The sequence below is a fragment of the Silurus aristotelis genome, assembly GCF_946808225.1.
Source record: "Silurus aristotelis genome assembly, chromosome: 9".
NCBI lineage: Eukaryota > Metazoa > Chordata > Actinopteri > Siluriformes > Siluridae > Silurus > Silurus aristotelis.
In genome coordinates this window covers 5,748,731-5,762,827 of record NC_139582.1, presented here as the reverse complement: position 1 = coordinate 5,762,827, position 14,097 = coordinate 5,748,731, and the positions used below count along the sequence as shown (strand labels likewise).

The 14,097-nt window shown below is 37.9% G+C and overlaps 1 long non-coding RNA gene across 1 annotated transcript; it reads right to left on the bottom strand.

Annotated features, from left to right (window-relative positions):
• Positions 1–4,179: 4,179 nt before the first annotated feature.
• LOC310730868 lies at positions 4,180–10,726 on the bottom strand. Its single transcript, XR_014534989.1, has 3 exons — positions 10,678–10,726; positions 6,427–6,596; positions 4,180–4,836 (listed from the first exon to the last, which is right to left on the bottom strand). It is a non-coding gene; the product is annotated as an uncharacterized lncRNA (long non-coding RNA).
• Between the last annotated feature and the right edge of the window lie 3,371 nt (positions 10,727–14,097).

Sequence of the window (14,097 nt, the reverse complement as noted above, 5' to 3'; positions counted from 1 at the left end):
TACTACTACTACTACTACTACTACTACTACTATTAATATACTACTACTACTACTACTACTACTACTACTACTACTACTACTACTACTACTACTATTAATATACTACTACTACTACTACTACTACTACTACTACTATTAATATACTACTACTACTACTACTACTACTACTACTACTACTACTACTACTACTACTACTACTATTAATATACTACTACTACTACTACTACTACTACTACTACTAATAATAATAATAATAATAATGATGATATAAAAGACGGACGGATAAACTTTACACATTTATGAACCAATTCATGTGTAGCATCCACCATAGTCCATAACAGTTGAAGATATTCAGAGCCCCATAGCCAGACTTTGTAATGGTCTCTTCCTACAAGCCATGGACTATATTGCTATGAGCAGGGGCTCTGCTCCCAGTGGCAAGACACACACACATATACACACACATATATACACACACACACACACACACACACACACACACACACACACACACACACACACACACACACACACACACACACACACACACACACACACACTCCCAAACACCCACATTTTTTTGCACAAATACTGCTGATAAATCATAATCAAACATTTCATTTTTTTATGGATAATCTAAACATTTATTTATTTGTTTAATTTACCTCACACTTTTTTTTCCACTCCTAGAACACATCAACTATGAAGACAAAATGTTTACTTGCTGCCTAATATTTCAGACCCACTAACAGGTGTCAAAACGAAGAAGTAATCAATGTTATTAATTTACTGGTCATAATGTTATAATGTCAATGTTATGCCTGGTCGATTAATGTACATACACAGTATATATATATATATATATATATATATATATATATATATATATATATAAAAAATCTTTTCAGAAGTAGGTGTACTTCATCACAGAATCTTGAGATTTTCCTTTCAAAAATACACATTTATTTTATTTAAGAGAACATAAGCATAAGCTGCCGTTAAGATCGGCTTGATAAAGAGTAAGAGGGCTTGTAAGCAACTGAAATTTTAATACTACAGTCTTTAAAACGAGTGGGGCAAATCAAATAGTGGAAAATCTGAGACTATAGGACATTAAAAGAGAAAAAAAAAAGAACACACACAAAACGAGACTGGAGGAAATCTGAAAGAGCCTAAAGCGCAGGATGCTGGAGACACGGTGTCTACACCCTAAAGACTGCTTAATAAAGAAGGAAATGTTTAACCGATGTGAGCGCTCCGTGGAAGGCCAGGTGCAGGAGCTCTGGCAGGACCGTGCTCTCCTTCTCGTTATTTTGAAAGGCTCTCAACATTCAACATTATTTATAAACCTATTAGGCTGATAAATCTCATTTGGAAAGCATGAAAAAAGTTCTAGGAATACAGGCAGGGGGGGAGATGGATAAAAATTGGACTACATCCTGTTTTTGGGCTTTGAGTTAGGCGAAAAGACCACCAGGAACGATCTCAGATGCTTCCTGCATCGCACCAAGTGTAATAATCTGAAAATGCTCTTGTGCCAGTGAGCTAGTGCCAGCAGTCTGACCTCTTGCTCTCCAGTCATGTTGCTGGTGTAGGACACAATCTCTCACAATATGCACACTTGCCTTTACATAGCCCATCCATGAGTAATAGAGATCACTGGCTAAAGGTTGAACTGAAAGAAAGCGAGTGTGTGTGTCTGTTTGCCTTCAGGGTTTGAGCAGCCATTGCAGCAGGAAAGGAAGACTGCCAACAAAACAAATCGTACCATGTCCTGATTATCTATTTAATCATTCGTAACCTATTTCCTGGGAAAACTGGAAGTGTCACCACTCAAGCTTAAATCATCCGCTCCTCTAATCAACGCCAGTGTTCTGATGCCCCAACCGCTCTGCTTTCTGTCTCCTCCATCACTCTCTCTCTCTCTCCCTCTCTCTCTCTCTCTCTCTCTCTCTCTCCCTCTCTCCCTCTCTCTCTCTCCCTCTCTCTCTCAGTTGATTGGAGAGCTGGTTGATTCCGTGGTGAGCCATGCCAGATGTTGTCATGGCCAAAGTTCTCAGATTTACAGCTGTGTTCTAACAGACATAATTAAAGTGAACCGTTAAGCTGAAATTGGGGCAGAAATTTTTTTTTTTTTCCTTCTGCTTTTCAAAAACCCATTCCAGAAAAGGCAAAAATATGTGCCCTCTCTCAGCTGCTAACGTCCGTGTTTGTGATGTACATTACTTTGACAACGTGTTATCTACAACTCCCATCTGAGCACTAATTTTAGCGTCTTTAGTATGCTTTTTTCTTCTTGGTTCCTAAACATGTGTCTTAATGCACTTTCATTTTTAGACATTATCACAGTTGTGTAAGCAATTTGCTAGTTTTGTATGGATGTTGCAATTTATTAAAAAGTACATCTTAGTGCATTTATACACTATATGCAAAATGATTTGTGGACACCTGACCATAAGATTCATACGAGCTTTTTTAGAACATCTGAATAAACATTTAGTCCGTTATAACCTCGACTCTTCCAGAGTGTGGTTGTGGGTGTTAGTAAAGTCAAGTACTGATGTAGATAACATGAGAAAGCCTTGGGTGCAGTCAGCATATGGTTCTGGAGCTGGCTTTGTACACAAGGGGGTGAAAACAATGCTACTGCATCCAAAAATCCTATTCGATTGTATTTCTTCAAATAGTATAGTTCCATATAGTGCAGGTATATAAAGCACTTTTCCAATATATATATATATATATATATATATATATATATATATATATATATATATATATATATATATATATATATATATATATATATACTGTATATTGTTACATTTGATTTTCATTAGTGCACTGTATGTATGAATATTTAAAATACAGGCAAATTTTTTAATATTTCTCTCTATTAGATATATATTAAATATTATTTAATAAACTCAAATATCCTAATTAATAATCCTATTGTAAGCTTGCATTCTCCATTATTCCAGATATCAATGGATTTTCCATCGCACCTAAAGCCACAAATATGAACATCATAATGTTATTTAAAAGACTAAGCTAAGTTTTCAGCCACTTTATGAGCATAATACAAACGATAAAATAAAATAGATTGCAAATGGAAAAATAATCTGCCGGCAGCTGGATTCAATTAAACAGCTGTTTTGTACTAAAACTTCACACATTTATGAAACAGTATAGTCCACCATAGCCTGTGAGAATTAACTGTTACTACAGAAACAAAACCATATGAAAACTAAGAATATTAATGTGAATCTGTGATTTGCCGTGCAGCTGCTGCTGTGCAGAGAATAATTCAAAATATAGTGTCCAATCAGATTTAAGAATTCATCGGCTAGTTTTCGTGTAGGTTACAAGAACAGTCAAAATGCCGGACATCTTATGAAAGCATTATATGGACAATAGTATTGGGACACCTGAATTTTCCATCTACTGTATATGTGGTTACCACACTGTTGGAAGCAATTTTGCAGGATGCCTCTGGATGTGGTAGCTTTACATTTTCCCTTCACTTGACTCAAACCTGTTCTAGCATGTGCACAAAGCCGGCTCCATGAAAATATGGTTTACATGAGTTGGAGTAGAAGATCTTGAGTGGCCTGCTAGAGGGTTCTGACCTTAACACTATTGAACACCTTTTGAATGAATTGGAACACTGACACTGCACCCCAGGCCTCCTCACCTCAACTGCATCAGTACCTGACTTCACTAACACCCTTGTGGTTGAATGAGCACAAATCTCCACAAGCACACTCCAAAATCTAGTGGAACAAGTTGAGGTTAGTATAACAGCATATGGGCACTAAAAATGGTTTAAATGTTAAAAAAGCACATACAAATCTTATGGTCAGGAGTCCACAATTTTTTGCTACATATAAATGTACAGTATTTCCGATTCATGGTTCTTGAACTCACAAAAAAAAAAAAATAAAGAAAGAAAAACAAGAAAAAAGTAGGTGGGATTCATCCCCACTCACACACATTTTTATTCAGAAAATTGTTTGAACCAGCTTGATTCAATCAAAATCAAAGCTGTTAAGTACTTAAATGATGTTGCCTTGTGTGTAAAAAAGATTTTACATAATTTCCATGAAAACTCTCATTTGTACTGTAGACTATTAAGGGGAATAGAGACATTCACACAATAGGACTCAAATTTTTCTGCTGCTGTTTTATTGGTTCATTTTAGCAGAGGCACATAAATAATGCCACACGATATAAAATTTGTCTTATTACATTTTATAAAAAAAAAATCTATTTCATGCTTCATGACATTTATTGTGAAAAGGTTTGTAAGTGTCATGATAAGATATTTTTCAAATATTATGGAGTAATTTGGTAACACTCAACTTGGTCAGACACTGCCACGTTTGGCTATCCTTTCTCTGCTGCCGTACCGTGCTAGACGATGTGGGCAGTGAAGTCTGTAGAACAGCTGGCTGAATGCAGATGCGGGTGGAGGGTGAGATGCTAACACGCTAACACCTGTCTGCTGGACCTCCTGCCAGCTCAGCCTGACAGCTCTGTCTGCTTTGACTAATGATGTGATTGATGGACAAAATAAGAGACAGTCCATGAGCGCGCACGCGCACGCACGCACACACACGCACGCACACACACGCACACACACGCACACACACGCACACACACGCACACACAAACACACACACGCACACACACTAACTCGCTCACACTCACCTCGCAGTTCAATATGTGATCATGTGCAATACGGGTGTGTGAGTGTCTGAAAAGGGTGTCAGTAAGTGTCAGTAAGGCCTCATCATGTAGCAGCTGAAAGTGTATCCTCCAGCATGGCTCATTAGCCTGTAATGACAGAGAAGCCCCTTCAGTACAACCCCAAATGAGAAGGAGAAACAGGAATGATGGACATGATTCATGACACTGGACAGCAGGGTGGCATACAGATTCCCATCACATCACATCACAGCCGGTCTATTTCTTGACATGTGCAAGTGAGCATTTATCCAGTGACCAAGGGTTATCTCTGACTTTTATTGATAAAAATACCAGAGCTTTTTAATAATTTCTACGAATACTTCCTTATGATACTTTTATTCACCAAATACAGTATGCTAGTTCACCGATTGCCAATTTCAAGACCAACAATTAAGTCTTGATCACTAAATATCAGTTGGCTTAAAAAGTATAAGATGGACATTTATTTGAAGTGCTTTACTGAATCCCACAACAGCTGAAATATGAAATATGCTTTAATATCACCTTGCACCAAAACTATGCACAGAGAAAGTGGTAACTTTAAAATTATGAACTTCTAATTGGAAGGTTGTGAGTTCAAATCCCAGCACCACCGAGATGCCATGCTTCATCTACCCTGAGTGAGGCCCCTTACCCCTCCGCTGCTCACTTGTATAAATGTGATAATTGTAAGTTGCTCTGGATCAGGGCATCTTCTAAATGCCAATGTAGTTCATATGACTACATGGAATTTCTCCCTAAATTTTCTTCACACGCTGCCATATTTGGTGTTCTCGACCACAGCCTTCCATCTCAGATTCTTACCAAGCTGTGGGTCATTTGTTAGCAGCCCGCAGCAATGCGGCAGTGCCATGAAGACAAAAAAGACTGGCATTTAACTTGAGGCAGAGCTATGTGAAGAACCTAAACACATGCACAAACACATCGAAGTATCTCCAAATTCTCACACACACACACACACACACACACACACACACACACACACACACACACACACACACACACACACACACACACACACACACACACACACACTAGCTGCATAGTAACTGCAGGGTATTGCTTAGAACATTGCAGCTTATGATTTTTTTTTTTTATATATATATATAAAACATGTTTGAACAAGTTTCAGCGAGCTGTGTCTATCTGTGTCTGCTAAGTAGATGCTACTATAAAGGAAGGCCCTTGGGTTGTTTGTGGGGGCGAGACATGACTTTTATTAAGCATTTGATTGGACATAAATAAATCAAAATTATTATATTGAAAAGAAAAAATAAATACATAACATTCATATATATTTATTTATTTTGCAGTACCCACGGTCCATGAAAGAAAAAAGCTCTAATATATCTTTTTTGTCTTTTGTCTATCTTTAACATCTTCCAAAAAAGATTCGGCCATTTTTATCCACACAGGCTGCTCAGGTGCTTGTTCAGTCTCTTGTCATTTTAAAACTGGACTACTGCTATTCTCTGTTGGCAGGTCTACCTCTGAACATGACTCCTTGTCTGCAAATGATCCAAAATGGAGCAGCTGCATGACTTGTTTTCAACCTGCCCAAGTTCTCACACACCAACCCACTGCAGCTCCCTCCACTGGCTTCCAGTATCTGCATGCATCAGATTTACAACACTGATGCTTGCCTACATAGACAAAAATGGTCCAGTACCCTCTTACCTCACATCTCTTATACCTCCTTGCACTGCAGAATGCTTCTCTCAGATCTTCTAGCACTGCTTAACTGGTCCCACCATCTCTCAGGGTAAGATGTAAGTATACATCAAGACTCTTTTCTGTCCTGGTGATGGAATAAACTTTCCCTAGATGTCCAAACGACCTTCCTCTTCCTGAAACAATTAAGAAAACAACATTTAAACAGCTTAAAAAAAGGTTCTTACATTTTCCTGTTTGTTTTTATGCATTTAAAAAAAGTGTGATGTAATTCCTCCTAACAGAGTTTTAGTCTGATGGTGTACTCAGCAACCCATTGAACCAGTGTTGTTGTATTCATTGATAGTGACTTCCAGAAGTGTAAAGAATACCTGAAAATCATACTTGAGTAAAAGTATAAATACTGTACTGCAAAAACTTACTCCATTACAAGTTAAAAGCCACCAATTGTGCTTAAAAAAAGTTTAAGATTATCTCATTTGAACTGGACTTGAATATTTTACTCAAATTGTACATAGGCTCAAAGATGCACTAGTTCACAACACCAAGACACATGTAAGTTAAAAGCCAATAGACAATTGATTTGTGAGGTTTTATTTCCCAAAATATAAATCAAATTATACACCTCAGTTAACCGAGATCAACACAACAGCCTCTTCAACATGCCAGAATCAAACAAAGATCAAACAAGTCGCTCAAAAAAGACAACGTAGAAATGCAATTTTTCAAAAAAAGATCTTCATTTAACAAATAAAATTACAGTCACAAAGTACCATTAGAATTCAATGTACATTTAAAATTCTGAGCTGACTGTGATTTAATGCACCTCAGTCTCAAAGAGGGGTAATATTTTAATTTAACTTCAACAAAAGCTGGTTCTCAAAGCTTTTGGAATTTATTCAAGTTCTTTTTGGACTAAAAATGCGGCCTTCAGTGCTAAAAAGCCACTCACAGTCTGTAGGTTTTGGGTAGGGAAGTGTTGAGTGTTGAGGTGCACAATGTAATTTGTAACAGTCATTGTCTAATAAAATATAGTGGAGTAAAAAGTACATACAGTAAATCATAATCAAAGTTGCTTATGTATTTAATACTCAGCAATACCTGAAAGTAGTCAAAAAATACCCTTTAATTACAAATCACTCCTATCACTCTTCTCCACCCACTCCACCCTGCCTGCACTCTTTTCTTCACTTCTCTAACACACTCTCCATTACTTTGCACTGTTGACCCCAGGTACTTAAACTTATCCACCTTCACCACCTCCTCTCCCTGCAACCACACCACTTCACTGCCCTCCCTCTCATTCACACACTTCATCTTACTCCTAGTGACTTTTCATTCCCCTTCTCTACAGTGTTTTCCTCCACCTCTCCAGGCTCTTCTCAACCTGCTCCATACTCTCCCCACAGATCACAATATTATCCGCAAACATCATGATCCATGGAAACTTCTGTCAGACCTCGTCCATCACTACTGCAGACAGGAAAGGGCTCAGAGTCGATCCTTGATGCAGTTCCACCTCCACTGTCGTTTCTACTGCACACTTTCTGCACCACCCTCACATACTTCTCTGCCACACCTGACTTAATCATACAATACCACAACTCCTCACTTGGTACCCTGTTGTATGGTTTCCCTAGATTCATTAAAAAAAAACAAAAAAAAACAATGCAACTCCTTCTGACCTTCTCAATGATGGCACAGAGTGCAGTAAATCCAAAACAGCAAAACTGCTCATGATCTTTGAAAGGGAGGATTGATATCAATTTCCCCCTGTCACTCAGAGCAACATTAACCAATCATTGATTGAACTTGTGTACTGTATGTACAAGGCACAAATGAGCATAAACAGCAGTTGTATTTGCTGGCTTCTTGCACCTAAAGGACAGATTTTGGTAGGTGTTGTGTAATAAGGAGAACAAGCTCATACATAGCAATTAGCAGTTGTCTAAATTGTGCAAAAGGTTTATAAAAAAAACAAAAAAAGATATAGCAAAACAATGTTTTCCACCTTGACCCAATGTTGAAAGAGTTCACTATTTAATGCTATATTACACAGAGTTCACATCTGAATTAAGGCCATGGAAATGTAAATAAAAAAATGTTTTTCCTAATATAAAATACCATTAATATAATATCTTGTTGCAATATAATTTCTAGCTGCCACATAAAGCAAAGCTGACCATTGATCAAATGGTTTGGGTTATTAACCCACAACATTTACATAACGGAAATGATTTTTACCATTTGTAAAGTGATAGTGTTTCTGTATTACATAATCATTATTATCATCATTCTACCACACTATGATTTCCATTTTCATTTATTTGTAATTTAAAGTTCAGCCCCTGCATGTTATTCATGTACACTGAAAGTGGCAGAGTTTCTACAGTTTGAATCATGAAAAATACTTCAATTTGCAATGAAAAATGCACAACGAAAAGTAGCCTTTCTTTCTTACCGATCAAGCGTGTGATTACGATTATCCGGTTACACGATGACAGATCAAAGGGTCAAATATTCACAATGAAACCTCAAATCAAATACGTGGATACAGCAAACTGCAAAAAACAGTGTTTAAGTCCCTGGAGCCTTTTTTCGAGCGCTGTGATAAATGATATTAATGTTCAGGATGTACAGAAACCCTGTTCAGTTTCGGAAGGTATTAATAAGTGAAAAAGAAAACGAGCGGTAAGATCTAATGAGAGGTTGGCAATTCAGAGCGAGAAAAAATCTGTCTCTGGGAAAAAAAAAAAATACTTAAATCATAAATAAAATAGAAAGATTTAATTTGTGGAATTGGTCAAATGTTGAAACACGAGTGTTTAGCTTCACCACAAAGTGTATATTGCCTCTATGGAAGTCTCTGAATAGTTTTAGCCAACACACACACACACATACACACACACACAGGATGCAGAATTTATGGAAATCCACTTGAACTAAGACAGCAAATGATATGACATTGTTTAAGTCTATGTGTAATTGGTGTTGTACAGTCAAAATATATCTTTTTTTTTTTTGTTCAAGAGATAGTCTGTGCTTTTCACATTTGTTCTCATGTCTTTGCGGAAAGAGCATGCCAGATTAATATCATGGGCCTCATTTTCCATAAAAATCAAAGAAGCATGTCTCTGATGACAAACGAAGGAGGGGGAGGTTGAAGGAGAGGATAGCACATCCTTGTAAGCAACCCTGATGAAGACCAAGAGCACGATCATTAAGAAAATCCCCAGCAGAGGAAGGGAAAAGACACACACACACACAAAAAAGTGATGGAGCCGTATTTTGATTAAGGAGTTGTCTCTCAAAAATCTTTGGCGCAGAGCAAAAACAAGATGTTTTTCATTTGAGCTTAAGATTTATGCCTTTGAAAAATGTGGAAGTGGAAGTTGAATAATGGCTTATTGGCATGCTTTGCTTTCTTAATAGCTGTAATTGCTCATTTTTTTCCTTTCTTTCTGTTTTTCTTTTTGCAAAAAAGGCCTTGATGCTATTTCCTTCCAGTACGATGAAGTATATGTCTGCTACATGTTAATACATGATTTAACAGATTTTTTTTATGACCTAAAATTGCAATGTTTACAGAATTAAGTGGTGGAGTGGTGGCTCCAGCGGTTAAGGCGCTGGGTTGCCGATCGGAAGGTCTGGGGTTCAAGCCCTGGTATCGCCAAGCTGCCATTTTTGGGCCCTTGAGCAAGGCCCTTAACCCTCTATGCTCCGGGGGTCCCTAACGAGGGAAATATCAAGGTCCGTGACGTCGGAGTGATGTGGGGCCGCCTTCCCGTGGGCTCACCACCTGCAGGAGGGACCGTAAGGGACGGTGCTGTGAGGATTGGGCAGCAGTCGAAGGCGGGGGCCTGCTTAGACTGCTGCCCCCGCGACCCGAATTACGGATAAGCGGGAGAAAATGAATGAATACAGAATTAATTTATTTGTGCATATTTTCAATCAAGCATTTTTTTCTCACCACTGCTGAACTTTATCGTTAAATAATTTAAATTGTCTTTAAATTAAAACCATGAACTTAAAATGATCATTTAAAAAAATTGGAAATTGTGGGATTAAATACATAAAACTAACAAGAATCCTAAAAAAGGGACAGGGATTGTGAAGAAGGTGGATGATATATTTGCATACAATACAAATTACCTGCACTTGCAGATAATTTATTATGGGAGGTACAAACAAATTACAACTGGGGAAAAAAGAACAACAATTGAAACCACATGACAGCAATTCCTTTTGCACACTTACCACCAAATAACAGCTAAAACAAAAGCATGCCAGCAAGACGTTCAAAGACCGGAAACTTAAAAATATGTTGCTAACCAGACACAGGTGAGTGTGATTAGTGAGACGTGTGGCATGCTGGGGGTGATGGGTAGTGTAGTTCACCAACAAGTGGAACTGTTTTAAAATTGTATACAAGAACGCTAGAACGCTGACTGCACTTCAGGTCTCTCATCTTACCTACATCTGTACCTGAATTTACTAACACCAATGTGGCTGAATGAACACAGATCTCCACAAGCACACTCTGAAATCTAATGGAACATCTTTCCATAACAGTGGAGGTTATGGTACTAGAAAATGGTGAATAATTGTTAATTGGCATGTTCATAAAGCCTACATCTTGTTTTCAGGTGTCCTAAACATTTGTCTAAATAATGAATTTCAAAAGAAGAAGAGCCTTTGTTTGTCACATAACATTATTCCTAATAAATAATTTTCTTTACATAGCAATTTTTAGGAAGCCGGGGTCATGATACAGAGCACCTGGATATAGAGTTATGGGCCACACTCAAGGACCCAAAAGTGGCAGCTTGGCAATACCAGGCAACTGCCAGCCTTAGAATCAGTAACAAAGAGCCTTAACCTCTAAGCTTCCACTTCATCGGGGTATTAAAAATAAAAAATCTCAAGTAAAAATAAAATCAAGAAATCAAATGAATTGTAAAAATGGTGCAGGAAAACAACTGATATTTATGAAAAAAAAAATGTTCACAATTAATAAACACTATATAAATCGATTGTAAACAATTAAACCATGTGGAAAGATCACTTAGGGATATCAATAAATGAACACAAATCTCATACAAAAAAAACAAAAACATGCACTACACGTGAAAGTTTCTAAACTAAAACTAAAATATTTGATTTGTCAGTGTTTGCATGACATTCTTAGTTTACTGTCTGTGCTAGTGTTACTCTCATGTTCAGCAGTCGCAGGACCTCTGGCTATACGGTCAGCACTGATCTGAGATCTCACCCTGCGGCAAAAAAGTTTGCGTGGCCCGCTGATCCAACTCTGACAGCCTGCCTCCTTGCGGCACTCCCTCAGCGCCTGATTTAAAAAAAAAATAATACGTAGCCCAGAACATGTTCTGCCACTGTCAAACTCTCTCCTTCTCTTATTCCCTACAGACACAATGTCCTTACCGCTGCCAATCCTCAAGCAGACTAAAGCAAAACACAATTCCCGGCTCTTTCCTGTGAGAACTCAATCATCGCTTCCCAACATGAATGCGGTATATAATAAAGTGAGAAGGAGGAAACGACACCAGAGTGGAAGAGTGAGTGGGGAGGAGAAAAAAAAAAGAGGAGAGACAGATGGGACGATGCTCCACATGGCAACACCATCATCGTCCTCATCAGCGCTCCAAATCCATCCAGCACCACGGGGGAATGTGCACAGAGTATCGCTCCACCGAGAACTATGCGACTGGGACTCTCTTCCCCGCCTCAGTGCTCCAATCTGCTGCCCATAAACATCTCCATTTAGCACGCATCTGGATCTGCAGCTAATACGGAGTGCTCATATTTTATCCATGCAGCATTTTTTTTTTTTTTTTTTTTCCCCAAGCAACTGGATGGTGTGTGTGTATGTGTGTGTGTGTCAAAGACTATAGGTGTTTCTTTCTTTCTTTTTTTTTTGTATTAAAGTCCATCAAAAATCCTTTGATTTTTATATCTTGTGTACATATCGTATGGCATAACAATGATAAAACAATAAAAAAGATGAAGATGTAGATCCCGGACCTGTGTGCAGAAGCGTTTCTGCACATAATGATGCTTATAGTTTGCAAGAAAAGATTGAAAAAGTGTCTTTCCGTGCCAGAAACTACTGGTGACGGTTGACATAAATCTCATTTTACCTCCCTTTTATTTCACTGCTCTCAAAGGGACATGATCTGATCCGGTGGCAGAATAAAACGAAATAATAAACTTAATGAGCACCCCGGAAGTGTAAAGCCACCGGATGGAAATCATAAAATCGGTGCAGCTGGAAAACTCAGGGAGTTTGACAGCATTAAAGTTTCACATGCATAAAAAAGACTTTAGCAGTTCTAAGTAGCAGGTTTGACACTCATATAATAAAAAAAAAGCAATAATCATGTAATCATGTGCATACAATGTCTCTTCTTTGTGTGCTCAAAAGTGTGTGGACACTCAATCATCAACCACTTCACATTGTAAGCATTCATTTCACTGTAACTCATACACCCAAACACATCCCTACATGACAATGCCTCTGTGCACAAACCTGAGCTTCTTCATAAAGACCTGATTTGGCAAGTTTGGATTAGAAAAACTACACAGCTCTGACCCTACTGACCAACTCTGGAGTGAACTGAAACACTGACTGCACCCCATGACTCTTAGACTGACTCAGCAAGGCTCTTGTGGTTGAATAAGCAAATCTATATCAGATCATCCATGCTCTAAAATTGCAGAGAAATAATTTTTTTTTTTAAAGTGAGTCTTTGTAACATCGAAAAAATTGAATACATTCTCTGAAGTGATGTTCAACAAACACAATGAGTGGGATATTGATGTGTCCACAAACTTTTAGCAATGTACTAAATTAATGTATTCATTGATACCTGTTTCATTCTGTCATGTAGTTCAAGGAACATCGGATTTAAGAGGCGGATTAGCTAGGACGTGACATCAGTCCTTCACGCACACACTCCACACCTTCTTACATCCAGAAACATGGCATGGTTTTATACTAACATTTTCTGGGAGGCAGGAGAAAACTGAAGAAACTCTAAACAGAAAGGTAGAACACAAGAAACTCCACTTAGACAGTAACCCAAGCTCAGGATTGATGCAATACCTAGCTAGATCTGTGAAGGAAATTGCAAAGCACAGCAATAAGGGTCAACAGTAAAACATATTACAGCCAACAAGCATCATGTTGATGGTATTTAAACAGGTTACAGCTGTCATGAGGTGATATATATACAGTATATTACAGATTTTCAAATATGAAAATGTAGCATTTAAAGTGTTTTTGCACTACTAAGAACATTTCTAGCTTAATAGCCAATAAAATGTTCTTCTTTACTTTCTATATATACACAGTACAAGGTAGTATTAAAAAGTTTAGAGACTCGCTCTATTTACTAGAAAATATTTTATTTATCTACATTTACACACTATCACCTTCAAAATAGTCCTCCTGCAAAGCAATACAGAGCTCCCAGCATTCCTGCCTCTTCCGGAATTTGTCCTGGAAGTCTGTCAAGCACCTTCTGCAAATCGTGCTGGATTGCTTTATGCGAAAAGACTCTGTTACTCTTAATATTATTTGGTCAAACAATGATTGATATCTATTAATATTATAAAAAAAACCTTTCTTTCGGCTTCTCCCATTAGGGGTCGCCACAG